The sequence below is a fragment of the Olea europaea genome, chromosome 5 (assembly GCF_002742605.1).
Source record: "Olea europaea var. sylvestris chromosome 5, O_europaea_v1, whole genome shotgun sequence".
Taxonomy (NCBI): Eukaryota; Viridiplantae; Streptophyta; class Magnoliopsida; order Lamiales; family Oleaceae; genus Olea; species Olea europaea.
Genome location: NC_036241.1, coordinates 177,795 through 185,473, shown reverse-complemented (window position 1 = coordinate 185,473; position 7,679 = coordinate 177,795).

Sequence of the window (7,679 nt, the reverse complement as noted above, 5' to 3'; positions counted from 1 at the left end):
CTTTACACTATTTTTTTATCCAGTTTAAAACAAAATTCCTCCATTACATCTACTTGATCCAATCGGCCAGCCCACTTACCATTAGTCAATAATAATAGTATTAGTATGACAGTATATAAATGCAAACCCTACTCTCCACAAACCACAAACTCACGCACGATTCCACTACCTCCACGGTCTAAGCAGTCGTCGACTCTAGAAAATTTTCCACACGACTTCAGTTTGAATCAAATTGGACTTCAATTTTTAAAGAAAAGACAGGACCTCAGCTGAGGGGGCTTAAAGAAAAGACAGGACCTCAGCTGAGGGGCCTTCTTAATCAAAATTATTGGAACAAAAACTTTATCTCAGTCATTTTGGTTGTATCTATACACTGATTGCGTTTTATATTCAATTCCAGGGACGCATTTTCAGGATTTGATGCAAAAATTGTTTCAATTTTTTTTGAAAAGAGGATAAATTCAATCAGTACTGATTATAGTATAGACTTGAGCCAAGTTCGAGGGGTGGTCGAATACAATATATTGTGTTTTTTTTCATTGACTTTTTTCATAAATTGTTTTATATCAATTTGACAGATAAACTTATAGAAAATAATTTATTTTCGTGGTTATTAATCGAACCGAATCATACGAACCGAACCAATTTACGTGTTATGGTATGTTCAAAAAATTGTTGGTGCGGTTATGATTTTGGCCGAACCGACCCATAACCGAACCATTGCCAACCCTAGGTATTTTTGTAAGTTGTCCCTGAAATTTTACCATTTCCAGTGAGATTATTATGAATTTTGTGAAACCTATTCAAATCCACATCAAAATCTCATTTAAGGACAAAGAGGCATGGACATCAACCCTAATTTTCCTCAATAACCCGACCCGACTCGCTAACAGTCAATTGCAGCTAACCCATTGAAATACCCAGCCCAAGAACTTCAAGCCCAACAAATATCTCACGTGCTAATCACATGCTTACAAGAAACAATTCCTCCAAATTGCAAATCATAACAAACCGAGGTACTTTTAAATTTAACCTGGTCAAATCATCTAAATTCCACATTGACTTCTCAACAAATGGATATTATGTAAATGACATATCCAATGTTAAAAGACAAAAATACACTTAAATAGATTATACAATTACAAAAGTTGTTTTTTTTAAAAGACATGAATACCCTTTCACTTAACAAATAAAAACCAAACACTTCGTACATTTCTTATCTGTATACTCCAATACAGATAAATAAAACACTCTCATCCTTCATCTGCTTCAACTACAGAAACTTAAAAATTTATTGAAATCGAAAGTCGCAAAATTTGTGGACATCAATCTCGTCGGTTCGGTAAGTTTATATACGCAAATTTAATATTATTTTCGTTAAATTATTATATATTTAAATCGATAAATTGTATTTCGACATTTAATGATTAGTAGCAAAAAAATGTAATAGATCTGTAATTTTTTAAGTATTTGACCGAAAAAAATTCATTGCATATTATGCCGGCGCTGGTGAATCGACTATTTGACCGGCTATTTAATAGCCGGCCAAACAGTCGGCTGTTTGATCAATTGTTAATAGGTCAAACAGCCGATTGTTTTAGCCAGTTGTTTGCCAACTGTTTTCCTCTTTCCCCCTTTTTTGGATTATTTTTATTGCCGTTGATATTTTTCTTGTAATTAAAAATTCTGTTTTGACATGCAGATATGGTTGTAGTCCAAGTTTGTTACTTTGATGATTTCGAATTGGACGAAAAAGATCAATGGGTATGGAAATGGACAAGTGATAAACGTGGTGGTATCGCAATTTCCATATCATTAGGTACATCGTATGCAGAACTCTATACTGATTTACAGAATAAGTTGAATGTTGATCCTTCTTAGTACAACATGGAATTGAAATTTAAATTCAACGAACATGGATTAGTTCCGATTCCACCTATAATGATTTCTTCTATTGATGAAGTGAATTATCTGATTGAACTGAACAATAAGCATACGACTCCTCTTTGCGTGACTCGGGAGGTGGGGATCACAATGCTAATGATTTTTAGGATACGGTGAAGATAGCTCATGAAGATGATGTGGTTATTTCAGAGATAGTTGCACACAGAATCCCCTCCGTTGCTCATGACAACAAGAATGAAAATGCAAATACTTTTACAAACGAGGACTTGATTGGTTTATCCCGACAGAGACATGAGTGGGGTGGCACCTCAGGGGCTAGATCGAGTGGACCGTCCTCCAACTCCTCACGTGTGGTTTCTGATAATGAGGTGTATGTCGAGCAACTGTTTGAAACGAAGAAAGAGTTGCAAGAAGCCGTGCACCTAATTGCACTGAAATACAACTTCGAGTTTAGAGTGAAAAAATCGAATAGGTCATTGTTGATGCTATCATGCGTAAATGATAGTTGCAGTTGGCATTTGCGAGCAACGAAGATGGACACGAATGAGTGCTTCGTAATTCGCAAATATATACGAGAACATACTTGTGAAGTGGGAGTTTGTCGCAATGATCACAGGCAAACCCGAGCTTGGTTTATTGGTTAACAGATAATGCACAAGTATTAGGATCCACGAACAATCTACAGACTATCGGGCATCATTAACGATGTTCGTCGAGAATATCATCTACTGGAGAGTTTTCTCGACCGCGTAGGTGTAGCAGGTGCAAATCAGTAGGACATACTCGCCAATTTTGTACAAATCATGTTCCCCTAAATGACAGTTAGAGCATTGTCTATTTTCATTGAAATGAAAAAGTATTTACATTATTCACATACTCGCCAATTTTGTACAAGTCATGTTTCCCTAAATGATAGTTAGAGCATTGTGTATTTTCATTGAAATGAAAAATATTTACATTGAAATGAATAGTATTTACATTAAAATGAACAGTATTTACATGATTAATTACAAATATTAAGTACAAAAAATATTTACAAATAATTTATGGATCACAATTAAATTCGTATAAATCACACGCTAACTTATTTCGTCAATTCTATATCCATGACTGGTTGATTCCATCAACCTTATGTATTATATTAAAAAATTATATGTATTTGATTGCGAAAATCCCACAATCGCCTCTGTAAATGAACAAATATGTGCTAATTAGGTTCCAATTACGTACGAATTGATTACTAAATTAAAAAAAAAAGATTACAAAGACTTACGATATAGACTGTCTCGTCGTCGTCATATCCCGCACGATGGCTAGTTTGTCATCCACAGTTAAGCCCGCATGTTTAGCCATCATAGGAACGATCACAGTCATCTGCTCGAGCTGTCCCCGTGTCAGGCATGAATGATCGGAGTCGTATACATATATCGTCGAATCAGGGAACACGATCTCCAGTGCAATGCAGTGCTGATTCGCGACAACTGGAATGTACAAATGCGTACAACCCTCCCATGACTTTTCACCAACACTCGGTGACAGCCCGATGACCCACTCGAGGATATACACGGAAAGCACGTACTCGTTACCTAGAAGCTGGAGGGACTGATACCCAATGGTAACAACACGGAAGAACTTGGTGTCCAGTATAATGCGGCCAGGCTTATGGAATGATTGTGGATATCTCTCAACTCGATCGCGCAACAAGTCCATGGTCATGTCGATGTGCTACATCAAGGAAAACAAAGACATAAATACTTATTTCATTTACCAAATTAAACATAACGTGTACAAAAAGTAACAATAACACTTCACTTACATCGTCGGCGAGCTAAGTCCCCTGACTGGTGATATCATGGAACCACTTGTATGCGTCTAATATCGTCCTTCCGGCTATCATGTACGTGGCTCTGGAAATAAAATAGAAAAATCGTTAAACGAAGCATATACGAGTAATTCTAGTTTACTAAATCATACAATACTTACCCTGGCAACATTCTTCGCCACTACACTTCGAATGCTTTCCACTTCCCATGGTCGACCTCGCGGAACAAATTGGGGTACGTCCTATCGACGAACCTCCTCCTCTTCGCCTCAGCCGTGAAGGGAGAGACGACGTACTATGACGGCACTCTCATCTTCTTGTCGACCACCGTCTTTAGCATGTCAACAGCACGCTTTTTTGCCTTATACATTGCCACCTCTTCCACCCCGGGGCTCGCCACCTCCTCCATCCCCTCATCTGCCACGGTCTCCGACGGGGCCACTCCCTCATCTGCCATCGTCTCCCTCCTCGACGGCCCCCTCCTCTGTCACTACTCCCGTCCCATCGCGCTTCACGGATGAAATAGATGATTCTCATGCATCATCATCATGTATGTATGATTGCTGGAGACCCCCGTCTCTATCACCCCCATCTCTATCACCCTCTCGATCACCCTCTCGATCACCGTATCCGTCAACCCATCGCCTACCGGCTATATCAACCCGAAGTGCTGCAATCTCATTCGATAAACCTTCGACCCTTCCTACCAACTGTCGTCTCAGATCATCGACCCTTTCTATCATCTCTCGACGCAGCCCGTCGACCTGCCCCTCTATAAATTTGCTCAGAGGGGTGTACAGATCATCAAACTAGTGCCCCTGACTACGTGCGGGAGATCCACATGAGAGGTCTCTGGACGGGGGAGGCGGAGGAGATGCCGTCGGTGGCATCTCCGACGGAGGAGGAGATGCCCTCGGCGGAGGTGGTGATGCCCTCGACGGAGGTGATCGTCGATCAACTGGATCACGCTCCTACACAAGCAACAACATTACAAATTATTAACTTAATCCGTAAATGCTAACTCATACAAAACGATAATCAATGGATTTTATTCAATTCGCTCACCCAATCTCGGTTGTGGATCGGATCGGACATATGGTGGTCTTTGGTGTGCGAAACGCCTAATTCATGCACAAGACCCTGAGCCTCCTCCTCCATCGACGGCATCAACTCAGTTATGACTTCAAGCTGACATATTAACATTTGAACTAGTTAACGATCATGTAATCAGATGTTAAATCACGCACAATATAAATTACAAATGCATAATACTCACCTGAGGGTCGTCCAGGATAGCCAATAACTGTTTTCCAGTGAGATATCCCTCCGATCGAGATGCTCTCCAATGGTGCATCCAAGGGCAGCATGTCTCCCATCGCCTCATAAAGTGGGCACCCAATATGGGGACTGCCTCATACGCCCAGATCTGCAACACATACAGTTATTATATATAAATTCAATATGAAAATAATTTTAACTTTCATTATGTTAACCATTTACCTGCACCGCCAGGAGCAATCCATAGGTGTCGTACTTACACATGGCTCCTTTTGGCTTCGAGTGCGATCTGGTGAAGACGTGTACAATGTCCTCAAAACATCTTCGACTCCACGGATAGTCATTGAAACAATCGATGTCGTCAACGATCTCCAGATGGAAGAGGTCGATTGCTGTCTTCTTATGGCGACACCGCACCACGCTCTCAAGGATGTAGACCAGACCTAATTTCAATCTGTCTAACATCTGATCACACTTCCTGATTGCGTCCAATAGCTGTGTAAGAAGCACAGTACCATGTCCTTCGAAGTAAGCGTCATGAAGCATATTTCTTCTCTGAGTCCCATCACCAGCTGCTTCATCGCCCGTAATCTTTAATCCCGTGATCAGAGCAAATTCGAACATCGAAAAACTGGCGATTTTACCCTCGATTGTGAATTGGAGGGCATCACTGTTGACTGGACTCAGCAATCGATATAGAAGTACATCAATAATCTGACTCGAGTACTGCAGATCTCTCAATGGGTACAAGGGCCACAGGAAGGACTGACGCAGCATATCAGCATGTTGATCATCAAGCAGCTCTAAAACATCTGTGAAACTATCAAAGCTACTATTCCATGTAGATTTGCCTGACATCTATCTCAACTCTGCGTCAAGATGATAATCCATCCTGTACAAATTCAAAATGTGAGAACATTGTATAGGTCATAATGGTAATAACAGAAAATTTAGCGAATGAAATTGTAACTACAATACGCAAAACGCAGATTCATAATAATTAAAATCATCAATAATGTGAATTTTTTTATTCTATTGTCAATAATGTCAATTTTCCCCAATTATCACAAATTTTTTAATCAATTCAAGTTCAAAAAATATTTAAATTCGATGAATGAAGAAAATATTATTTATCAAAAATTAATAATAAAAATAAAAATAAATATTAAATTTCAAATTAAATTTCCAACAATTATTTCAATTACAATTAAAAATTTCCCAACAATTATTTCAAATTATTATTTACCAAAAATGAAAAAATAAAAATAAATATTAAAACAAAAATTAAATGTAAAAATTTTATTTAAATTTAGTCGTAACAATTTTATTTAAATTCGACAAACTAAATAATTTATTATTTATTAAAACCAAATAATAAAAATTATTTAAAATGAAATTATTAAATTATTTGTGAAAAAATAGGGGAAAAAAATGGTGGGTCGACTGTTAACAATCGGCCCACTAATTTGGAAACCTTTGGACGACTGTTAAGTTGGCCCAATACCACAATATCTGACTGTTAACGGTCGGGTTCCAGCCAAAATGACCAACTGCATCAGCAGCCGGCCTTTTTCACGCTTTCTCGTCGAAAAATCACCATTTTCAGCGAGAAAAGCTTCCAAATTCAAACAACCAATCTTTTTTTTTTACACTATATAAACCCTATTTTACTAATATAAACAAAAATATTGAAAAAATCTCCAACAAATAAATCATTCACACCTTTAACCAAAATCTAAACATTAATCTAACCAAATAAAGGTTACCTTAACAAGACTGTTCGCCGGCGATGGATAGGTTGTTCTCCGACCAGTCACCGTCCTTGGCTGTTTCAGTTCTGTGAGAGTCGATTTTGTGAGAGCCGAAGTGTACTTTGAGATTTTAAACTTTAAATTTATTTTTTTTATTAAAAAAAGGTCAAAGATTACTTTGGAAATAGCATCGGCTTATGGGGTACTTTTTAAAATAGCTTGGTCAAACAACCAAATTTTCGTTTTGACCATTTTTTTTTGTATTCACCACATTGGCCTATTGCCATTAAAAAGACAATTCTACCCTTATTCATGTTTAATAATTACAAAAGTATATCAATTGTTTAAAAGACAATAATACCCTTAATAGTTTAAATAAATTCTGTTACTTCCATACGTAAATTTCAAAATCAGTTTTGGTTTATCAGTTTCTCCAATACAGTAAAAAAGAATTTTTTCCTTCTATCTGCTAAAATATTGAAATCTCCCAAAATTATCAAAGGTTCAAGAAAGAAACAATACTCACAGTCGGCACTGGAAATTGGTAAGTGTAAATACGTATTTTGAATTTTGTTTTAGTTAAGTTTACTGTTTGAATCTGTAAATAATTATTTAGAGAAAGGCAGATGAATTTTACAGTATTTAAACACAGATTTATAATTTTTTTATAGCAAAAACAACAAAAGAAATTCATCTCTGTATGCATATATTTTACAGGAAAAATTTATAGGTGTCTGTAAAATAAATATTTAAACATTATTTCGTTGAAAAAGGGAAAAAATAAAAAATTAGAGCGTAAATCTCAGATGAAACGGACGAAAAAAGCTGGGCCAAATGTTTCCAGCCAGCCGGCCCAGCCTTTTTTTTCCTTCAGATTTTAGAATTTATTTGTTCAGTAATATATGTTTATTGAAATAAATATT